At 49.1% G+C, this 20,790-nt stretch overlaps 1 pseudogene across 1 annotated transcript; it reads right to left on the bottom strand.

The window, feature by feature from the left end:
* Window positions 1–11,288: 11,288 nt before the first annotated feature.
* Window positions 11,289–13,031, bottom strand: LOC309621502 (DPEP2 neighbor protein pseudogene; annotated as a pseudogene). Its single transcript has 2 exons — window positions 13,022–13,031; window positions 11,289–11,576 (listed from the first exon to the last, which is right to left on the bottom strand). The product of its transcript is annotated as a DPEP2 neighbor protein pseudogene (transcript).
* Window positions 13,032–20,790: the final 7,759 nt, after the last annotated feature.

The following is a 20,790-nucleotide window of genomic DNA, read 5'->3' as shown; positions in this document are numbered from 1 at the left end:
GGCTCCAGACGCTCAGGCTCAGTAGTTGTGGCTCACGGGCCCAGTTGCTCCGCGGCATGTGGGATCTTCCCAGACCAGGGCTCAAACCCGTGTCCCCTGCATTGGCAGGCGGATTCTCAACCACTGCACCACCAGGGAAGCCCCCCCACCCCGATAGCTTTAAAACCAGCCTCAGTCATGCTTGCTTCAAGACTTATCCTGGCATCATGGACCACTGGATACTTTGGCTAGGTGTTAAACTCTCTTGTCCTTTGCCCGAGTCCCATCGTGGTGACTTAGTTGCCATCTAGGGCACTCTTGGCATGAGTCCTAGACATGAATCCAGCTCAATGGCTTGGGCCCTGCGCCCTGCTGGCTGACTGTCCTAATGCCCAGTGCCTCCTTTCTGCTTGGACTTCTGAGGGCTGCAGCCCCAGGACCCTCACTCTGTGTTCCCGGCTCTATTCAATGCCAACTGTATGTCTTTTGCTTGCTGTATGTCCCCTGCCCCAGTACCTCCTACTGGCTTTGACCTTCCTGTTTCAGGTCCTCTTATTGCGACCCTTTGTGTATAAGCCAGATCTGTTTGCCCTTCCTTCAAGGGGAGCTATTTCCCTGGTGTTTCCCTAGATGCTTATGATGAGACCCCTGCCAGAACTACACCAATCAGACCCTCCATGTACACACTTGGGTCTGAACCCTTTCAGCGAGAGCAGGTTGGAAACCCATATAGACATAAATATACAATGTGTACAAATCAAGTATTTTAAAGATTGTAAAGAATTCTTGTGAACGTATTAGGTTAGGGAAGTCAAGCAGGATCATCATATGATGGCATAATCATGCACATGTACATAAAATTTTCTATTTTTATATGATGCCATTTTAATAGATGTGCCCATCTTTTCAAAGTTCTAATCTGTGGCAGTGGGCAGTAGGGGGACGGGGTGGGTCACAGCAGGAAGAGGCATTCGCTGCCTTAGGCACTTAAACCATTGCTCTCTCTTCAGAATGGCTCAGCCAGCAGGATTCTGTGGGGTCTACCTCCTGGCACCGTGCTCCAATCGCCGGATTTTGGGTCTGGGGCAACCCAGGTCTTCGTCTGACTCTTCCGGAGCGCGCTTTCTCTTGGGAGCACGTCTGGGGACTGGCTTCTCTGCTTCCACCTTTGCTGGCGTGGCCAAAGGAACTGCTGCTGCAAAGAAAATCAGAACTGATCAGTCACTTCTGCTGTACACAGCCTCCTGCCAGAATTTCCCTCTCTCATGTCTCTCCCAGTTTCTGGCTGAAGACCTTTCATCTACTTGACATCCAGAACACAGCCTTGGCCCATCACCTCTATGAGCCCCTAGAGACGGGACACTGGCTGCAAAAGCAATTCCTAGAGCCTACGGCTGCAGCACATGAGGAAGTCTCTTCACCGTTCCCAGGGAAAACAGGAGAACCCGAAAGTCATTGCAATCATGAGCCTCTCCATCTCTCCCTTCCACAACAGAGAAAACATTTCTTGCAGTCTGTCACTTCTGAGGCTTTAATGGAAATGTCTTTCAAGTTTTGGAAAAAACTAATCTAATATAAATTGGTTAAGGACCCCTCCCACCTTGGCAACCCCTCTTGGGCCCCATTTATACTGCCTGTTTCAACCACACTGAACTCTAGCCCTCTGATACTTTTATGTAGATTAGAACAAGGCCAAATACTGAGGCAGAGTGATCAGGAGACTGAGAACCGCGTTCTGGGTACCAAGTCTAGGCTCACATCAACCCAGCCTCCTGGGACACCATCTCCTCAGCCCTCCAGTCTCATTAGCACTTCAACACCCCTCTTGGTTCTTCCGGTCTTCCCATCAATATGGCACCACCCTCTCCCCTAGAAGTAAAAATCAGTATAATCCTCTCTCTCTCCACCATGAAAGGATGAGATAAAGGCTCAGCAGCAGCCCCCGTGAAACACATGGTCAACACTGTGAAGAGGTGTTACTAAGGCGATTTGGTCCGACTCAGAGAAGGAAAGAGACAACTCTGCCCTTAGCCTGATCAGGCCCACAGGAAGGAAGCACACTGGGGGCAGCTTTTGAGAGTGTGGCAATGCGAGAGAACCTTCTTTAGGAGGGGAATCCCTGTTGCCGACCTTGAAAAAGCAAGGATGGGACATTCGTTTACTGGGGCTGTTACAGAGGGGATGTGCCCAGAGGTTGGGCCACCCTGCTTGAGAATCAAAGCACCTTCTAGTCCGAAATGGTTTGAATGCTCCAATCGCCGGATTTTGGGTCTGGGGCAACCCAGATCTTTGTGCGACTTTTCCGGAGAGTGCTTTCTCTTGGGAGCACGTCTGGGGACTGGCTTCTCTGCTTCCACCTTTGCTGGCGTGGCCAGAGGAACATCCCCGTAGGTCCGGTAGCCACCAACCAGGCAGTATGTCTCCCCATGCCAGCCCAACTGCGTTTCTCCACACCCTCGGTAGAGGACATGGTAGTGACCAGGGGTAGGGGGAGAAACGGGAGCCACTGCTGCTGCAAAGAAAATCAGAACTGATCAGTCACTTCTGCTGTACACAGCCTCCTGCCAGAATTTCCCTCTCTCATGTCTCTCCCAGTTTCTGGCTGAAGACCTTTCATCTACTTGACATCCAGAACACAGCCTTGGCCCATCACCTCTATGAGTCCCTAGAGAAGGGACACTGGCTGCAAAAGCAATTCCTAGAGCCTACGGCTGCAGCACATGAGGAAGTCTCTTCACCGTTTCCAGGGAAAACAGGAGAACCCGAAAGTCATAGCAATCATGAGCCTCTCCATCTCTCCCTTCCACAACAGAGAGAACATTTCTTGCAGTCTGTCACTTCTGAGGCTTTAATGGAAATGTCTTTCAAGTTTTGGAAAAAACTAATCTAATATAAATTGGTTAAGGACCCCCCCCACCTTGGCAACCCCTCTTGGGCCCCATTTATACTGCCTGTTTCAACCACACTGAACTCTAGCCCTCTGATACTTTTATGTAGATTAGAACAAGGCCAAATACTGAGGCAGAGTGATCAGGAGACTGAGAACCGCGTTCTGGGTACCAAGTCTAGGCTCACATCAACCCAGCCTCCTGGGACACCATCTCCTCAGCCCTCCAGTCTCATTAGCACTTCAACACCCCTCTTGCTTCTTCCGGTCTTCCCATCAATATGGCACCACCCTCTCCCCTACTACTCAGCAGCTCAGGATGGGATGTGTCTGAGGGCACCGATGTAGATGTCTACATGACAGCACAGAGGTGCCTGGGTTTGAAGGTGTGTTTCAAGAGTGGCCCTCTTCCTCAAACTGCTCCATTTACCATTTGCCAACAAAAATGCCCTTGTCTTTTGCTAAGAGGCCAGTCAGGAAAGGGTCTGAATGGAAGCATCCTGTAGCCCAAAGGGGAAGCTACATTTATAAAGATCAGGACCATCCTGCACACTTGTCCAGGGAGGACCTTTCACTTGTCCTCAGCAGTGAGCACTGTGGGTCCCTGAAGGTGTCCCAGGTCACTGGTATTACTTACAGCTGGGAACGCGCTCAGGTATACGTAGTGGGCAAACCCCACAGGAACATGAGGCAGCCAGGTGAGGTGGTGTGTACACCATGGCTCCTGTAGAGATGCCCGGTCTCGGTGTACCTGCCGCACTGCCCACCCACGGAACAGAGCACAGGTTCGAGTAAAGATAGAGGATCCGGTCACACATTCTCCCTCAGACAACCAAAGAGGTTGGAGAACTTCTGGTGGAGAACTGTCAGGGAAGTTTCCCTGAGGGCAGCACGTTGGCAGTTACGCTGCCATGGCAACTGGGAGAAGGCCGGTGAGGTCATCACTACCCAGTGAGGTCATAATAAGGAACCTGTGACTTGGGGGTCAGGCTTCAGGAGGAGGGGCAGTTTTGTGGAGGAGAGCAGGGGGAGGGCAGAGGTACTCTGCCTGGCCCCTCACACCTGGGCCTCCCCACCCATGCCCTAGTCTAGCAGACATCCCACGTGGGGCGTGCCGGTGGGCTGGCACAGCCCCAGGGGCCCCAGGAGGGCAAGAGAGACCCACATTCTGAGATTGGCTTGAGAGGCAAGATTAACGTAAGAGACAGCTAGGTTGTATGGCACTGACCCTAAGAGGCAGAGATTTGTGTGGACTGGGGAATCAGGGAAGGCTCCTTGGCAGTGGGCCTGAAGGACAAGTGAGATTTGGACCCATGGGCAAGAGAGGGAAGACATTCCAGTTTGGAAGAATAAAAGCAAAGACACACTCTCCTCGCCCTTGTCCTGCCCCAAGTATAAATTCATAGAACCCTCACATTTTCACAACTGAGGACTGAAGAAAAGCAAGAGGTGAAGGGGCCTACCCAGTGTTACACAGGTAGTGGAGAGGTGTTCTGCTCAATGGTTAGGTTCATGTTGGGGCGCCGGATTTACAGCTGATAGGAATGTGAGGACAAGCTGATGCCATTTCAAACATTTCCAAGTGATACTGAGAGAGATGTTAAAGGTGCAAAATGAGGGTGCTGAATGACCTCACAAAGTGGGAATGGTGGGCCCATTTTCATATGAAATTCAAAACAAGTTCATGACCAAAGGACATAATACAAAATGACAACATAATCATTACACTCCCCTCTCCCCTAGAAGTAACAATCATTATAATCCTCCCTCTCTCCACCATGAAAGGATGAGATAAAGGCTCAGCAGCAGCCCCCGTGAAACACATGGTCACCACCGTGAAGAGGTGTTACTAAGGCGATCTGGTCCGACTCAGAGAAGGAAAGAGACAACTCTGCCCTTAGCCTGATCAGGCCCACAGGAAGGAAGCACACTGGGGGCAGCCTTTGAGAGTGTGGCAATGCGAGAGAACCTTCTTTAGGAGGGGACTCCCTGTTGCCGACCTTGAACAAGCAAGGATGGGACATTCGTTTACTGGGGCTGTTGCAGAGGGGATGTGCCCAGGAGGTAGAGACTGCTTGGACTACTGTTTTAGAGGTTGGGCCACCCTGGTTGAGAACCACAGCACCTTGTATTCCTAAACTGCTTGAATGAGCGGGTGCACGTTAGGACAGACGAAGTCAGGCCTCATTGGAGCAGACTGCCTTTGGGAGTGGTAGAAGGTAAAATGGGAAGGGGAATGCTCTGGAGGAGGTTTGTCATGGCAGGTGGGCCAGCACGAGACCATCCAGATTCTCCAAGGCTCCAGAGATGACTTGGCTGGGAGCATCCCTCTGATGTGGTGCGGGGACTCCTACCTTAACAGGACCTGGCTGGGCATCTGCGGGAGGCGGAATAAATGGTTTATTAACTTAAGAGAGCGAGAGACTCACCTGGGGGGTTCCACAAAACCACTTCATAAGACTTGTACCTGGATTCTTGAGCCAACCCTCAGAAAACTTATCTAGATCTGGAGTAGGGCTCTGGAAGCTGCACTTTCAATAAGCTTCCTGGGCAGTCCCACCACAGTGGTCCATGGATAGAGTGACCAAATTATTGTGTATTCTCGGTTGCTTTTGGGAGTCAAAGTGGGCAATGTGAAAACCTGCAGCAGGCATATGTATAAACAGGGAATATTCAAGGCAAACAGAGGGGTAGAGTTATTCTATGCATGAATCAGATTTGAGAAAAGCTAGCCTGGTGGTTAAAGAACACAACCCTTGGGAGAGACAGACAGAGCAGATTCTGTCCTACTTACTTGTGTGATTTTGACCAAGTTCTTTTATCCTTCTGACTGTTTCTTCATATGGAAAAGAGCTATGGCTGTACATTTAGCACAATATTCTCTTTTGGCCAAGGTTGCTCTGGGTCCATTTGTGTTCTCTGCAACTTAATCCTTTCCGGTGTGCAAGCATTTTTCAGTTGTTTGGTGAAGTATTACATTTGACTTTCAACTGTTCATTACTTTGGGCAAAGCTTATATAATGCTGCAGAGACTAGAACCTATGCAGAGATAGTGAGAGGATGTGATAAGCTTATTCTGCCGGTTTATCAAAAAGTTGAACCTTTTCTCCTCTTCCTCCGCCTGCCACCAAGAGATGAGAAAGAAGGCAGAGCCTGGAAATGCACACCGAGCAATACTTCTGTGTCAGTTTGCCTTTTATTCCTCTGCCAGTACTTCCCAGAGAGATTTCACCAAAAGTGCCTAAGCTTGCCATGGCCATTGTTGTGAAGAACATTTCTCTCTATTGCTAGTCACATCCCCTTTTCCTTCTCCTGGGCGCTTAATGGATGTTTGGGGGCAGGAAATAAAATTTAAACTAAAACATCAAAAAAAAAAGATGAGCTCAAGTAGGTGTTATTGTGGTCCAGATAAGGTTTGGTTCATTCATTCCCTCGATTAGCATTTATCCCCCTTTGTGCCAGGCATGCGGGGAGAGAGAGAAATGTCTTCAAAGAGTCTGTGGTTGTATTGGGGAGGGAGCTGTGGAAATCTGTCATTTAGAAACAGCATGGAAGTGCTAGGGAAAAATTGTTTTGTTCATTTATCTCTCACTCTTCCGTTCACCCATAGCAACTACGAAGGGTTTCACGCGGAGGAGCTGGATGCCCTGAACTTGGCATTCTCGTGGGGGGAACAACAATGTAAAGCACCAGCAGTGGTCAGTCACCAGTAGTGATTTCAAGCCAGAAGGAACCACTCAGCAATGGAGAGAGGCACAGGGTGAGCAGTGACTTGCAGAAAGGAGGGGTTATTCATTCCAACTGCTGAGTTCAAGTTCATCTGGGTGGTTGTGTGGTTCGTGCTTACTGCATCTGTTTTTGGAACGTGGCTCCACCGTCCAAGAAGGGTGAGGATGATCACCCTTCTTTCCTCCTGCTGTGCCCCGGGGTCACCCAGCGAGTGTCTGCAGGGATGATCTGCTCTGTACTGGCTTTTCAGTCCCACTCCCGGGAGAAGAGAGACGAAGCTGTGTCTCCACCGCAGCTTGGCCTGATTCAGTCACTGGGTGAAAAGGTGGGAAGAAGGTCAAGTTCATGGGAACTGATACACTGCAGAGTCATTTAGTCCTGAAGTACCAGTTCTGGTTGCTGGTGAGTTGCTTAATCCAGGGACCTGAATGTAATTCCTCCAGAGCCACTGAGACATCACTTCCAGGCCCATGGCGGGATGTAGGGGTGCTGACTTTTCTCAGTGCTAAGGAGCAGCCATCTTCCACTGAGAGAGGACTCTGTGTCAGCAGGAGCAGAACCACACCAGGCACCGAAGAAGGTTCTGCATCCTAACATCTCCCAAAACAGTGATAGATAAGCGGGTAGAAGATGCGACAGGGCATTCACAATAGAACAGAAGCTTATCCCCAATAAATATGGAAAGATGTTCAACTTCACTACCTAACAAAGAAACGCAAGTTATAAATCTATTTCTTTTTTGCTCATCTAATTGGTAGAAAGTTTTAAGAATGCACAAAATTTGCTGCTAAGGATGTAAGGAAAAGGCCGTTTTCGTCTGTTGCTGCTGATGGGGATGGAAATTGGTGCGAACCTTCTGGAGGGTAATTTGGCAATTTGTGTATCAACAGCCTTAAAATGTTCATACACTTTGAGCCAGTAGTTTTGCTTTTAGCATCTTATCCTAAGGTGAAAGTCAAATTTATGTACAAGACTTATGTTCAAGAATATTCATCTCAGCCAGTAGTGTAATAGAAAAAATATTAGAAGCTACCTAAAAATCCCACAATAGGGGGTTGGTTAAATAACGGATGGCCCAACTTAAGAATGGAAAATAAAGACGCAGACGTAGAAAATGGACTTGAGGACACGGGGAAGGGGAAGGGGAAGCTGGGACGAAGTGAGAGAGTGGCATGGACTTATATATACTACCAAATGTAAAATAGCTAGCTAGTGGGAAGCAGCCGCGTAGCACAGGGAGATCAGCTCGGTGCTTTGTGACCACCTAGAGGGTTGGGATAGGGAGGGTGGGAGGAAGACGCAAGAGGGAGGAGATAGGGGGATATATGCGTGTGTGTAGCTGATTCACTTTGTTATAAAGCAGAAACTAACACACCATTGTAAAGCAATTATACTCCAATAAAGACGTTTTTTTAAAAAAAGGATGGAAAACAGTTCATTAAAAATGATTTTCTCCAAGAATATTTAATGGTGGGAAGATGTAGTGTAAAAGCAGGGCACAAAATACTAGATGGAGTATTTCATTTTGTTAAAATTTTAATAATACAAGTGCAGAAAAAGTGATTAACGTAACAGTACTGATTTGACTACGGGACATTTTTTTCTTTAAATTTTTCTGTATTTGGTGTTATAAAGCATCATATATCCTCTCTGAGTCTCAGTTTATGTTCTGTGAAGTGGGACTCATCACATCTACACTGCAGTGCGCTCGGGCAGAGCAGCACAATATTTGAAAGTGCCCTTGACAATGACCAGCCCATTGTAATACTCCAGGAATGGTTATACGATCATTGCCAATGACACACCCATAGTCCGGATATTATCCGTAACGATTACTAAGGTTGTTTATCTCCCTCCAGTTTTACTAAGACAGAAAAAGGATTAATTGAAGACTCTTAAGTCATTTTTACTGAGGTTCTTTGTTTTACTTTTTTTTCAAAATACGAATTGTAGGGCTTCCCTGGTGGCGCAGTGGTTGAGAATCTGCCTGCTAATGCACGGAACACGGGCTCGAGCCCTGCTCTGGGAAGATCCCACATGCCGTGGAGCAACTGGGCCCGTGAGCCACGACTACTGAGCCTGCGCGTCTGGAGCCTGTGCTCCGCAACAAGAGAGGCCGCGATAGTGAGCGGCCCGCGCACCGCAATGAAGAGTGGCCCCCGCTCCCCACAACTAGAGAAAGCCCTCACACAGAAACGAAGACCCAACACAGCTCAAAATAAATAAATAAATAAATAAATTTATTAAAAAGAAAAATACTAATTGTAAAGTCTGCAGTGGGTATATAGGTGTTCAACTCTTTTCCAGATTTTACGTTTTTGGTTTTGTTTTTAAATTTTTTATTTATTATTTATTTACTACTTTTCTTTTTGGCTGTGTTGGGTCTTCGTTTCTGCGCGAGGGCTTTCTCCAGTTGCGGCAAGTGGGGGCCACTCTTCATCGCGGCGCGCGGGCCTCTCACTATCGCGGCCTCTCTTGTTGCGGAGCAGAGGCTCCAGACGCTCAGGCTCAGTAGTTGTGGCTCACGGGCCCAGTTGCTCCGCGGCATGTGGGATCTTCCCAGACCAGGGCTCAAACCCGTGTCCCCTGCATTGGCAGGCGGATTCTCAACCACTGCACCACCAGGGAAGCCCCCCCACCCCGATAGCTTTAAAACCAGCCTCAGTCATGCTTGCTTCAAGACTTATCCTGGCATCATGGACCACTGGATACTTTGGCTAGGTGTTAAACTCTCTTGTCCTTTGCCCGAGTCCCATCGTGGTGACTTAGTTGCCATCTAGGGCACTCTTGGCATGAGTCCTAGACATGAATCCAGCTCAATGGCTTGGGCCCTGCGCCCTGCTGGCTGACTGTCCTAATGCCCAGTGCCTCCTTTCTGCTTGGACTTCTGAGGGCTGCAGCCCCAGGACCCTCACTCTGTGTTCCCGGCTCTATTCAATGCCAACTGTATGTCTTTTGCTTGCTGTATGTCCCCTGCCCCAGTACCTCCTACTGGCTTTGACCTTCCTGTTTCAGGTCCTCTTATTGCGACCCTTTGTGTATAAGCCAGATCTGTTTGCCCTTCCTTCAAGGGGAGCTATTTCCCTGGTGTTTCCCTAGATGCTTATGATGAGACCCCTGCCAGAACTACACCAATCAGACCCTCCATGTACACACTTGGGTCTGAACCCTTTCAGCGAGAGCAGGTTGGAAACCCATATAGACATAAATATACAATGTGTACAAATCAAGTATTTTAAAGATTGTAAAGAATTCTTGTGAACGTATTAGGTTAGGGAAGTCAAGCAGGATCATCATATGATGGCATAATCATGCACATGTACATAAAATTTTCTATTTTTATATGATGCCATTTTAATAGATGTGCCCATCTTTTCAAAGTTCTAATCTGTGGCAGTGGGCAGTAGGGGGACGGGGTGGGTCACAGCAGGAAGAGGCATTCGCTGCCTTAGGCACTTAAACCATTGCTCTCTCTTCAGAATGGCTCAGCCAGCAGGATTCTGTGGGGTCTACCTCCTGGCACCGTGCTCCAATCGCCGGATTTTGGGTCTGGGGCAACCCAGGTCTTCGTCTGACTCTTCCGGAGCGCGCTTTCTCTTGGGAGCACGTCTGGGGACTGGCTTCTCTGCTTCCACCTTTGCTGGCGTGGCCAAAGGAACTGCTGCTGCAAAGAAAATCAGAACTGATCAGTCACTTCTGCTGTACACAGCCTCCTGCCAGAATTTCCCTCTCTCATGTCTCTCCCAGTTTCTGGCTGAAGACCTTTCATCTACTTGACATCCAGAACACAGCCTTGGCCCATCACCTCTATGAGCCCCTAGAGACGGGACACTGGCTGCAAAAGCAATTCCTAGAGCCTACGGCTGCAGCACATGAGGAAGTCTCTTCACCGTTCCCAGGGAAAACAGGAGAACCCGAAAGTCATTGCAATCATGAGCCTCTCCATCTCTCCCTTCCACAACAGAGAAAACATTTCTTGCAGTCTGTCACTTCTGAGGCTTTAATGGAAATGTCTTTCAAGTTTTGGAAAAAACTAATCTAATATAAATTGGTTAAGGACCCCTCCCACCTTGGCAACCCCTCTTGGGCCCCATTTATACTGCCTGTTTCAACCACACTGAACTCTAGCCCTCTGATACTTTTATGTAGATTAGAACAAGGCCAAATACTGAGGCAGAGTGATCAGGAGACTGAGAACCGCGTTCTGGGTACCAAGTCTAGGCTCACATCAACCCAGCCTCCTGGGACACCATCTCCTCAGCCCTCCAGTCTCATTAGCACTTCAACACCCCTCTTGGTTCTTCCGGTCTTCCCATCAATATGGCACCACCCTCTCCCCTAGAAGTAAAAATCAGTATAATCCTCTCTCTCTCCACCATGAAAGGATGAGATAAAGGCTCAGCAGCAGCCCCCGTGAAACACATGGTCAACACTGTGAAGAGGTGTTACTAAGGCGATTTGGTCCGACTCAGAGAAGGAAAGAGACAACTCTGCCCTTAGCCTGATCAGGCCCACAGGAAGGAAGCACACTGGGGGCAGCTTTTGAGAGTGTGGCAATGCGAGAGAACCTTCTTTAGGAGGGGAATCCCTGTTGCCGACCTTGAAAAAGCAAGGATGGGACATTCGTTTACTGGGGCTGTTACAGAGGGGATGTGCCCAGAGGTTGGGCCACCCTGCTTGAGAATCAAAGCACCTTCTAGTCCGAAATGGTTTGAATGCTCCAATCGCCGGATTTTGGGTCTGGGGCAACCCAGATCTTTGTGCGACTTTTCCGGAGAGTGCTTTCTCTTGGGAGCACGTCTGGGGACTGGCTTCTCTGCTTCCACCTTTGCTGGCGTGGCCAGAGGAACATCCCCGTAGGTCCGGTAGCCACCAACCAGGCAGTATGTCTCCCCATGCCAGCCCAACTGCGTTTCTCCACACCCTCGGTAGAGGACATGGTAGTGACCAGGGGTAGGGGGAGAAACGGGAGCCACTGCTGCTGCAAAGAAAATCAGAACTGATCAGTCACTTCTGCTGTACACAGCCTCCTGCCAGAATTTCCCTCTCTCATGTCTCTCCCAGTTTCTGGCTGAAGACCTTTCATCTACTTGACATCCAGAACACAGCCTTGGCCCATCACCTCTATGAGTCCCTAGAGAAGGGACACTGGCTGCAAAAGCAATTCCTAGAGCCTACGGCTGCAGCACATGAGGAAGTCTCTTCACCGTTTCCAGGGAAAACAGGAGAACCCGAAAGTCATAGCAATCATGAGCCTCTCCATCTCTCCCTTCCACAACAGAGAGAACATTTCTTGCAGTCTGTCACTTCTGAGGCTTTAATGGAAATGTCTTTCAAGTTTTGGAAAAAACTAATCTAATATAAATTGGTTAAGGACCCCTCCCACCTTGGCAACCCCTCTTGGGCCCCATTTATACTGCCTGTTTCAACCACACTGAACTCTAGCCCTCTGATACTTTTATGTAGATTAGAACAAGGCCAAATACTGAGGCAGAGTGATCAGGAGACTGAGAACCGCGTTCTGGGTACCAAGTCTAGGCTCACATCAACCCAGCCTCCTGGGACACCATCTCCTCAGCCCTCCAGTCTCATTAGCACTTCAACACCCCTCTTGGTTCTTCCGGTCTTCCCATCAATATGGCACCACCCTCTCCCCTAGAAGTGAAAATCAGTATAATCCTCTCTCTCTCCACCATGAAAGGATGAGATAAAGGCTCAGCAGCAGCCCCCGTGAAACACATGGTCAACACTGTGAAGAGGTGTTACTAAGGCGATTTGGTCCGACTCAGAGAAGGAAAGAGACAACTCTGCCCTTAGCCTGATCAGGCCCACAGGAAGGAAGCACACTGGGGGCAGCTTTTGAGAGTGTGGCAATGCGAGAGAACCTTCTTTAGGAGGGGAATCCCTGTTGCCGACCTTGAAAAAGCAAGGATGGGACATTCGTTTACTGGGGCTGTTACAGAGGGGATGTGCCCAGAGGTTGGGCCACCCTGCTTGAGAATCAAAGCACCTTCTAGTCCGAAATGGTTTGAATGCTCCAATCGCCGGATTTTGGGTCTGGGGCAACCCAGATCTTTGTGCGACTTTTCCGGAGAGTGCTTTCTCTTGGGAGCACGTCTGGGGACTGGCTTCTCTGCTTCCACCTTTGCTGGCGTGGCCAGAGGAACATCCCCGTAGGCCCGGTAGCCACCAACCAGGCAGTATGTCTCCCCATGCCAGCCCAACTGCGTTTCTCCACACCCTCGGTAGAGGACATGGTAGTGACCAGGGGTAGGGGGAGAAACGGGAGCCACTGCTGCTGCAAAGAAAATCAGAACTGATCAGTCACTTCTGCTCTACACAGCCTCCTGCCAGAATTTCCCTCTCTCATGTCTCTCCCAGTTTCTGGCTGAAGACCTTTCATCTACTTGACATCCAGAACACAGCCTTGGCCCATCACATCTATGAATCCCTAGAGAAGGGACACTGGCTGCAAAAGCAATTCCTAGAGCCTACGGCTGCAGCACATGAGGAAGTCTCTTCACCGTTTCCAGGGAAAACAGGAGAACCCGAAAGTCATAGCAATCATGAGCCTCTCCATCTCTCCCTTCCACAACAGAGAGAACATTTCTTGCAGTCTGTCACTTCTGAGGCTTTAATGGAAATGTCTTTCAAGTTTTGGAAAAAACTAATCTAATATAAATTGATTAAGGACCCCTCCCACCTTGGCAACCCCTCTTGGGCCCCATTTATACTGCCTGTTTCAACCACACTGAACTCTAGCCCTCTGATACTTTTATGTAGATTAGAACAAGGCCAAATACTGAGGCAGAGTGATCAGGAGACTGAGAACCGCGTTCTGGGTACCAAGTCTAGGCTCACATCAACCCAGCCTCCTGGGACACCATCTCCTCAGCCCTCCAGTCTCATTAGCACTTCAACACCCCTCTTGGTTCTTCCGGTCTTCCCATCAATATGGCACCACCCTCTCCCCTAGAAGTAAAAATCAGTATAATCCTCTCTCTCTCCACCATGAAAGGATGAGATAAAGGCTCAGCAGCAGCCCCCGTGAAACACATGGTCAACACTGTGAAGAGGTGTTACTAAGGCGATTTGGTCCGACTCAGAGAAGGAAAGAGACAACTCTGCCCTTAGCCTGATCAGGCCCACAGGAAGGAAGCACACTGGGGGCAGCTTTTGAGAGTGTGGCAATGCGAGAGAACCTTCTTTAGGAGGGGAATCCCTGTTGCCGACCTTGAAAAAGCAAGGATGGGAAATTCGTTTACTGGGGCTGTTACAGAGGGGATGTGCCCAGAGGTTGGGCCACCCTGCTTGAGAATCAAAGCACCTTCTAGTCCGAAATGGTTTGAATGCTCCAATCGCCGGATTTTGGGTCTGGGGCAACCCAGATCTTTGTGCGACTTTTCCGGAGAGTGCTTTCTCTTGGGAGCACGTCTGGGGACTGGCTTCTCTGCTTCCACCTTTGCTGGCGTGGCCAGAGGAACATCCCCGTAGGCCTGGTAGCCACCAACCAGGCAGTATGTCTCCCCATGCCAGCCCAACTGCGTTTCTCCACACCCTCGGTAGAGGACATGGTAGTGACCAGGGGTAGGGGGAGAAACGGGAGCCACTGCTGCTGCAAAGAAAATCAGAACTGATCAGTCACTTCTGCTCTACACAGCCTCCTGCCAGAATTTCCCTCTCTCATGTCTCTCCCAGTTTCTGGCTGAAGACCTTTCATCTACTTGACATCCAGAACACAGCCTTGGCCCATCACATCTATGAATCCCTAGAGAAGGGACACTGGCTGCAAAAGCAATTCCTAGAGCCTACGGCTGCAGCACATGAGGAAGTCTCTTCACCGTTTCCAGGGAAAACAGGAGAACCCGAAAGTCATAGCAATCATGAGCCTCTCCATCTCTCCCTTCCACAACAGAGAGAACATTTCTTGCAGTCTGTCACTTCTGAGGCTTTAATGGAAATGTCTTTCAAGTTTTGGAAAAAACTAATCTAATATAAATTGGTTAAGGACCCCTCCCACCTTGGCAACCCCTCTTGGGCCCCATTTATACTGCCTGTTTCAACCACACTGAACTCTAGCCCTCTGATACTTTTATGTAGATTAGAACAAGGCCAAATACTGAGGCAGAGTGATCAGGAGACTGAGAACCGCGTTCTGGGTACCAAGTCTAGGCTCACATCAACCCAGCCTCCTGGGACACCATCTCCTCAGCCCTCCAGTCTCATTAGCACTTCAACACCCCTCTTGGTTCTTCCGGTCTTCCCATCAATATGGCACCACCCTCTCCCCTAGAAGTAAAAATCAGTATAATCCTCTCTCTCTCCACCATGAAAGGATGAGATAAAGGCTCAGCAGCAGCCCCCGTGAAACACATGGTCAACACTGTGAAGAGGTGTTACTAAGGCGATTTGGTCCGACTCAGAGAAGGAAAGAGACAACTCTGCCCTTAGCCTGATCAGGCCCACAGGAAGGAAGCACACTGGGGGCAGCTTTTGAGAGTGTGGCAATGCGAGAGAACCTTCTTTAGGAGGGGAATCCCTGTTGCCGACCTTGAAAAAGCAAGGATGGGACATTCGTTTACTGGGGCTGTTACAGAGGGGATGTGCCCAGAGGTTGGGCCACCCTGCTTGAGAATCAAAGCACCTTCTAGTCCGAAATGGTTTGAATGCTCCAATCGCCGGATTTTGGGTCTGGGGCAACCCAGATCTTTGTGCGACTTTTCCGGAGAGTGCTTTCTCTTGGGAGCACGTCTGGGGACTGGCTTCTCTGCTTCCACCTTTGCTGGCGTGGCCAGAGGAACATCCCCGTAGGCCCGGTAGCCACCAACCAGGCAGTATGTCTCCCCATGCCAGCCCAACTGCGTTTCTCCACACCCTCGGTAGAGGACATGGTAGTGACCAGGGGTAGGGGGAGAAACGGGAGCCACTGCTGCTGCAAAGAAAATCAGAACTGATCAGTCACTTCTGCTCTACACAGCCTCCTGCCAGAATTTCCCTCTCTCATGTCTCTCCCAGTTTCTGGCTGAAGACCTTTCATCTACTTGACATCCAGAACACAGCCTTGGCCCATCACATCTATGAATCCCTAGAGAAGGGACACTGGCTGCAAAAGCAATTCCTAGAGCCTACGGCTGCAGCACATGAGGAAGTCTCTTCACCGTTCCCAGGGAAAACAGGAGAACCCGAAAGTCATAGCAATCATGAGCCTCTCCATCTCTCCCTTCCACAACAGAGAGAACATTTCTTGCAGTCTGTCACTTCTGAGGCTTTAATGGAAATGTCTTTCAAGTTTTGGAAAAAACTAATCTAATATAAATTGGTTAAGGACCCCTCCCACCTTGGCAACCCCTCTTGGGCCCCATTTATACTGCCTGTTTCAACCACACTGAACTCTAGCCCTCTGATACTTTTATGTAGATTAGAACAAGGCCAAATACTGAGGCAGAGTGATCAGGAGACTGAGAACCGCGTTCTGGGTACCAAGTCTAGGCTCACATCAACCCAGCCTCCTGGGACACCATCTCCTCAGCCCTCCAGTCTCATTAGCACTTCAACACCCGTCTTGGTTCTTCCGGTCTTCCCATCAATATGGCACCACCCTCTCCCCTAGTACTCAGCAGCTCAGGATGGGATGTGTCTGAGGGCACCGATGTAGATGTCTACATGACAGCACAGAGGTGCCTGGGTTTGAAGGTGTGTTTCAAGAGTGGCCCTCTTCCTCAAACTGCTCCATTTACCATTTGCCAACAAAAATGCACTTGTCTTTTGCTAAGAGGCCAGTCAGGAAAGGGTCTGAATGGAAGCATCCTGTAGCCCAAAGGGGAAGCTACATTTATAAAGATCAGGACCATCCTGCACACTTGTCCAGGGAGGACCTTTCACTTGTCCTCAGCAGTGAGCACTGTGGGTCCCTGAAGCTGTCCCAGGTCACTGGTATTACTTACAGCTGGGAACGCGCTCAGGTATACGTAGTGGGCAAGCCCCACAGGAACATGAGGCAGCCAGGTGAGGTGGTGTGTACACCATGGCTCCTGTAGAGATGCCCGGTCTCGGTGTACCTGCCGCACTGCCCACCCACGGAACAGAGCACAGGTTCGAGTAAAGATAGAGGATCCGGTCACACATTCTCCCTCAGACAACCAAAGAGGTTGGAGAACTTCTGGTGGAGAACTGTCAGGGAAGTTTCCCTGAGGGCAGCACGTTGGCAGTTACGCTGCCATGGCAACTGGGAGAAGGCCGGTGAGGTCATCACTACCCAGTGAGGTCATAATAAGGAACCTGTGTCTTGGGGGTCAGGCTTCAGGAGGAGGGGCAGTTTTGTGGAGGAGAGCAGGGGGAGGGCAGAGGTACTCTGCCTGGCCCCTCACACCTGGGCCTCCCCACCCATGCCCTAGTCTAGCAGACATCCCACGTGGGGCGTGCCGGTGGGCTGGCACAGCCCCAGGGGCCCCAGGAGGGCAAGAGAGACCCACATTCTGAGATTGGCTTGAGAGGCAAGATTAACGTAAGAGACAGCTAGGTTGTATGGCACTGACCCTAAGAGGCAGAGATTTGTGTGGACTGGGGAATCAGGGAAGGCTCCTTGGCAGTGGGCCTGAAGGACAAGTGAGATTTGGACCCATGGGGAAGAGAGGGAAGACATTCCAGTTTGGAAGAATAAAAGCAAAGACACACTCTCCTCGCCCTTGTCCTGCCCCAAGTATAAATTCATAGAACCCTCACATTTTCACAACTGAGGACTGAAGAAAAGCAAGAGGTGAAGGGGCCTACCCAGTGTTACACAGGTAGTGGAGAGGTGTTCTGCTCAATGGTTAGGTTCATGTTGGGGCGCCGGATTTACAGCTGATAGGAATGTGAGGACAAGCTGATGCCATTTCAAACATTTCCAAGTGATACTGAGAGAGATGTTAAAGGTGCAAAATGAGGGTGCTGAATGACCTCACAAAGTGGGAATGGTGGGCCCATTTTCATATGAAATTCAAAACAAGTTCATGACCAAAGGACATAATACAAAATGACAACATAATCATCACACTCCCCTCTCCCCTAGAAGTAACAATCATTATAATCCTCCCTCTCTCCACCATGAAAGGATGAGATAAAGGCTCAGCAGCAGCCCCCGTGAAACACATGGTCACCACCGTGAAGAGGTGTTACTAAGGCGATCTGGTCCGACTCAGAGAAGGAAAGAGACAACTCTGCCCTTAGCCTGATCAGGCCCACAGGAAGGAAGCACACTGGGGGCAGCCTTTGAGAGTGTGGCAATGCGAGAGAACCTTCTTTAGGAGGGGATTCCCTGTTGCCGACCTTGAAAAAGCAAGGATGGGACATTCGTTTACTGGGGCTGTTGCAGAGGGGATGTGCCCAGGAGGTAGAGACTGCTTGGACTACTCTTTTAGAGGTTGGGCCACCCTGGTTGAGAACCACAGCACCTTGTATTCCTAAACTGCTTGAATGAGCGGGTGCACGTTAGGACAGACGAAGTCAGGCCTCATTGGAGCAGACTGCCTTTGGGAGTGGTAGAAGGTGAAATGGGAAGGGGAATGCTCTGGAGGAGGTTTGTCATGGCAGGTGGGCCAGCACGAGACCATCCAGATTCTCCAAGGCTCCAGAGATGACTTGGCTGGGAGCATCCCTCTGATGTGGTGCGGGGACTCCTACCTTAACAGGACCTGGCTGGGCATCTGCGGGAGGCAGAATAAATGGTTTATTAACTTAAGAGAGCGAGAGACTCACCTGGGGGGTTCCACAAAACCACTTCATAAGACTTGTACCTGGATTCTTGAGCCAACCCTCAGAAAACTTATCTAGATCTGGAGTAGGGCTCTGGAAGCTGCACTTTCAATAAGCTTCCTGGGCAGTCCCACCACAGTGGTCCATGGATAGAGTGGCCAAAGTATTGTGTATTCTCGGTTGCTTTTGGGAGTCAAAGTGGGCAATGTGAAAACCTGCAGCAGGCATACGTATAAACAGGGAATATTCAAGGCAAACAGAGGGGTAGAGTTATTCTATGCATGAATCAGATTTGAGAAAAGCTAGCCTGGTGGTTAAAGAACACAACCCTTGGGAGAGACAGACAGAGCAGATTCTGTCCTACTTACTTGTGTGATTTTGACCAAGTTCTTTTATCCTTCTGACTGTTTCTTCATATGGAAAAGAGCTATGGCTGTACATTTAGCACAATATTCTCTTTTGGCCAAGGTTGCTCTGGGTCCATTTGTGTTCTCTGCAACTTAATCCTTTCCGGTGTGCAAGCATTTTTCAGTTGTTTGGTGAAGTATTACATTTGACTTTCAACTGTTCATTACTTTGGGCAAAGCTTATATAATGCTGCAGAGACTAGAACCTATGCAGAGATAGTGAGAGGATGTGATAAGCTTATTCTGCCGGTTTATCAAAAAGTTGAACCTTTTCTCCTCTTCCTCCGCCTGCCACCAAGAGATGAGAAAGAAGGCAGAGCCTGGAAATGCACACCGAGCAATACTTCTGTGTCAGTTTGCCTTTTATTCCTCTGCCAGTACTTCCCAGAGAGATTTCACCAAAAGTGCCTAAGCTTGCCATGGCCATTGTTGTGAAGAACATTTCTCTCTATTGCTAGTCACATCCCCTTTTCCTTCTCCTGGGCGCTTAATGGATGTTTGGGGGCAGGAAATATAATTTAAACTAAAACATCAAAAAAAAAAAAAAAAGAAAGATGAGCTCAAGTAGGTGTTATTGTGGTCCAGATAAGGTTTGGTTCATTCATTCCCTCGATTAGCATTTATCCCCCTTTGTGCCAGGCATGCGGGGAGAGAGAGAAATGTCTTCAAAGAGTCTGTGGTTGTATGGGGGAGGGAGCTGTGGAAATCTGTCATTTAGAAACAGCATGGAAGTGCTAGGGAAAAATTGTTTTGTTCATTTATCTCTCACTCTTCCGTTCACCCATAGCAACTACGAAGGGTTTCACGCGGAGGAACTGGATGCCCTGAACTTGACATTCTCGTGGGGGAAACAACAATGTAAAGCACCAGCAGTGGTCAGTCACCAGTAGTGATTTCAAGCCAGAAGGAACCACTCAGCAATGGAGAGAGGCACAGGGTGAGCAGTGACTTGCAGAAAGGAGGGGTTATTCATTCCAACTGCTGAGTTCAAGTTCATCTGGGTGGTTGTGTGGTTCGTGCTTACTGCATCTGTTTTTGGAACGTGGCTCCACCGTCCAAGAAGGGTGAAGATGATCACCCTTCTTTCCTCCTGCTGTGCCCCGGGGTCACCCAGCGAGTGTCTGCAGGGATGATCTGCTCTGTACTGGCTTTTCAGTCCCACTCCCGGGAGAAGAGAGACGAAGCTGTGTCTCCACCGCAGCTTGGCCTGATTCAGTCACTGGGTGAAAAGGTGGGAAGAAGGTCAAGTTCATGGGACCTGATACACTGCAGAGTCATTTAGTCCTGAAGTACCAGTTCTGGTTGCTGGTGAGTTGCTTAATCCAGGGACCTGAATGTAATTCCTCCAGAGCCACTGAGACATCACTTCCAGGCCCATGGCGGGATGTAGGGGTGCTGACTTTTCTCAGTGCTAAGGAGCAGCCATCTTCCACTGAGAGAGGACTCTGTGTCAGCAGGAGCAGAACCACACCAGGCACCGAAGAAGGTTCTGCATCCTAACATCTCCCAAAACGGTGATAGATAAGCGGGTAGAAGATGCGATAGGGCATTCACAATAGAACAGAAGCTTATCCCCAATAAATATGGAAAGATGTTCAACTTCACTACCTAACAAAGAAACGCAAGTTATAAATCTATTTCTTTTTTGCTCATCTAAAATTGGTAGAGAGTTTTAAGAATGCACAAAATTTGCTGCTAAGGATGTAAGGAAAAGGCCGTTTTCGTCTGTTGCTGCTGATGGGGATGGAAATTGGTGCGAACCTTCTGGAGGGTAATTTGGCAATTTGTGTATCAACAGCCTTAAAATGTTCATACACTTTGAGCCAGTAGTTTTGCTTTTAGCATCTTATCCTAAGGTGAAAGTTAAATTTATGTACAAGACTTATGTTCAAGAATATTCATCTCAGCCAGTAGTGTAATAGAAAAAATATTAGAAGCTACCTAAAAATCCCACAATAGGGGGTTGGTTAAATAACGGATGGCCCAACTTAAGAATGGAAAATAAAGACACAGACGTAGAAAATGGACTTGAGGACACGGGGAAAGGGAAGGGGA

This window comes from Balaenoptera borealis, assembly GCF_965194805.1.
Source record: "Balaenoptera borealis genome assembly, contig: HAP1_SCAFFOLD_539, whole genome shotgun sequence".
Lineage (NCBI taxonomy): Eukaryota > Metazoa > Chordata > Mammalia > Artiodactyla > Balaenopteridae > Balaenoptera > Balaenoptera borealis.
The sequence above is the reverse complement of the archived record's forward strand: the minus strand, read 5'-3'. Positions and strand labels throughout refer to the sequence as shown.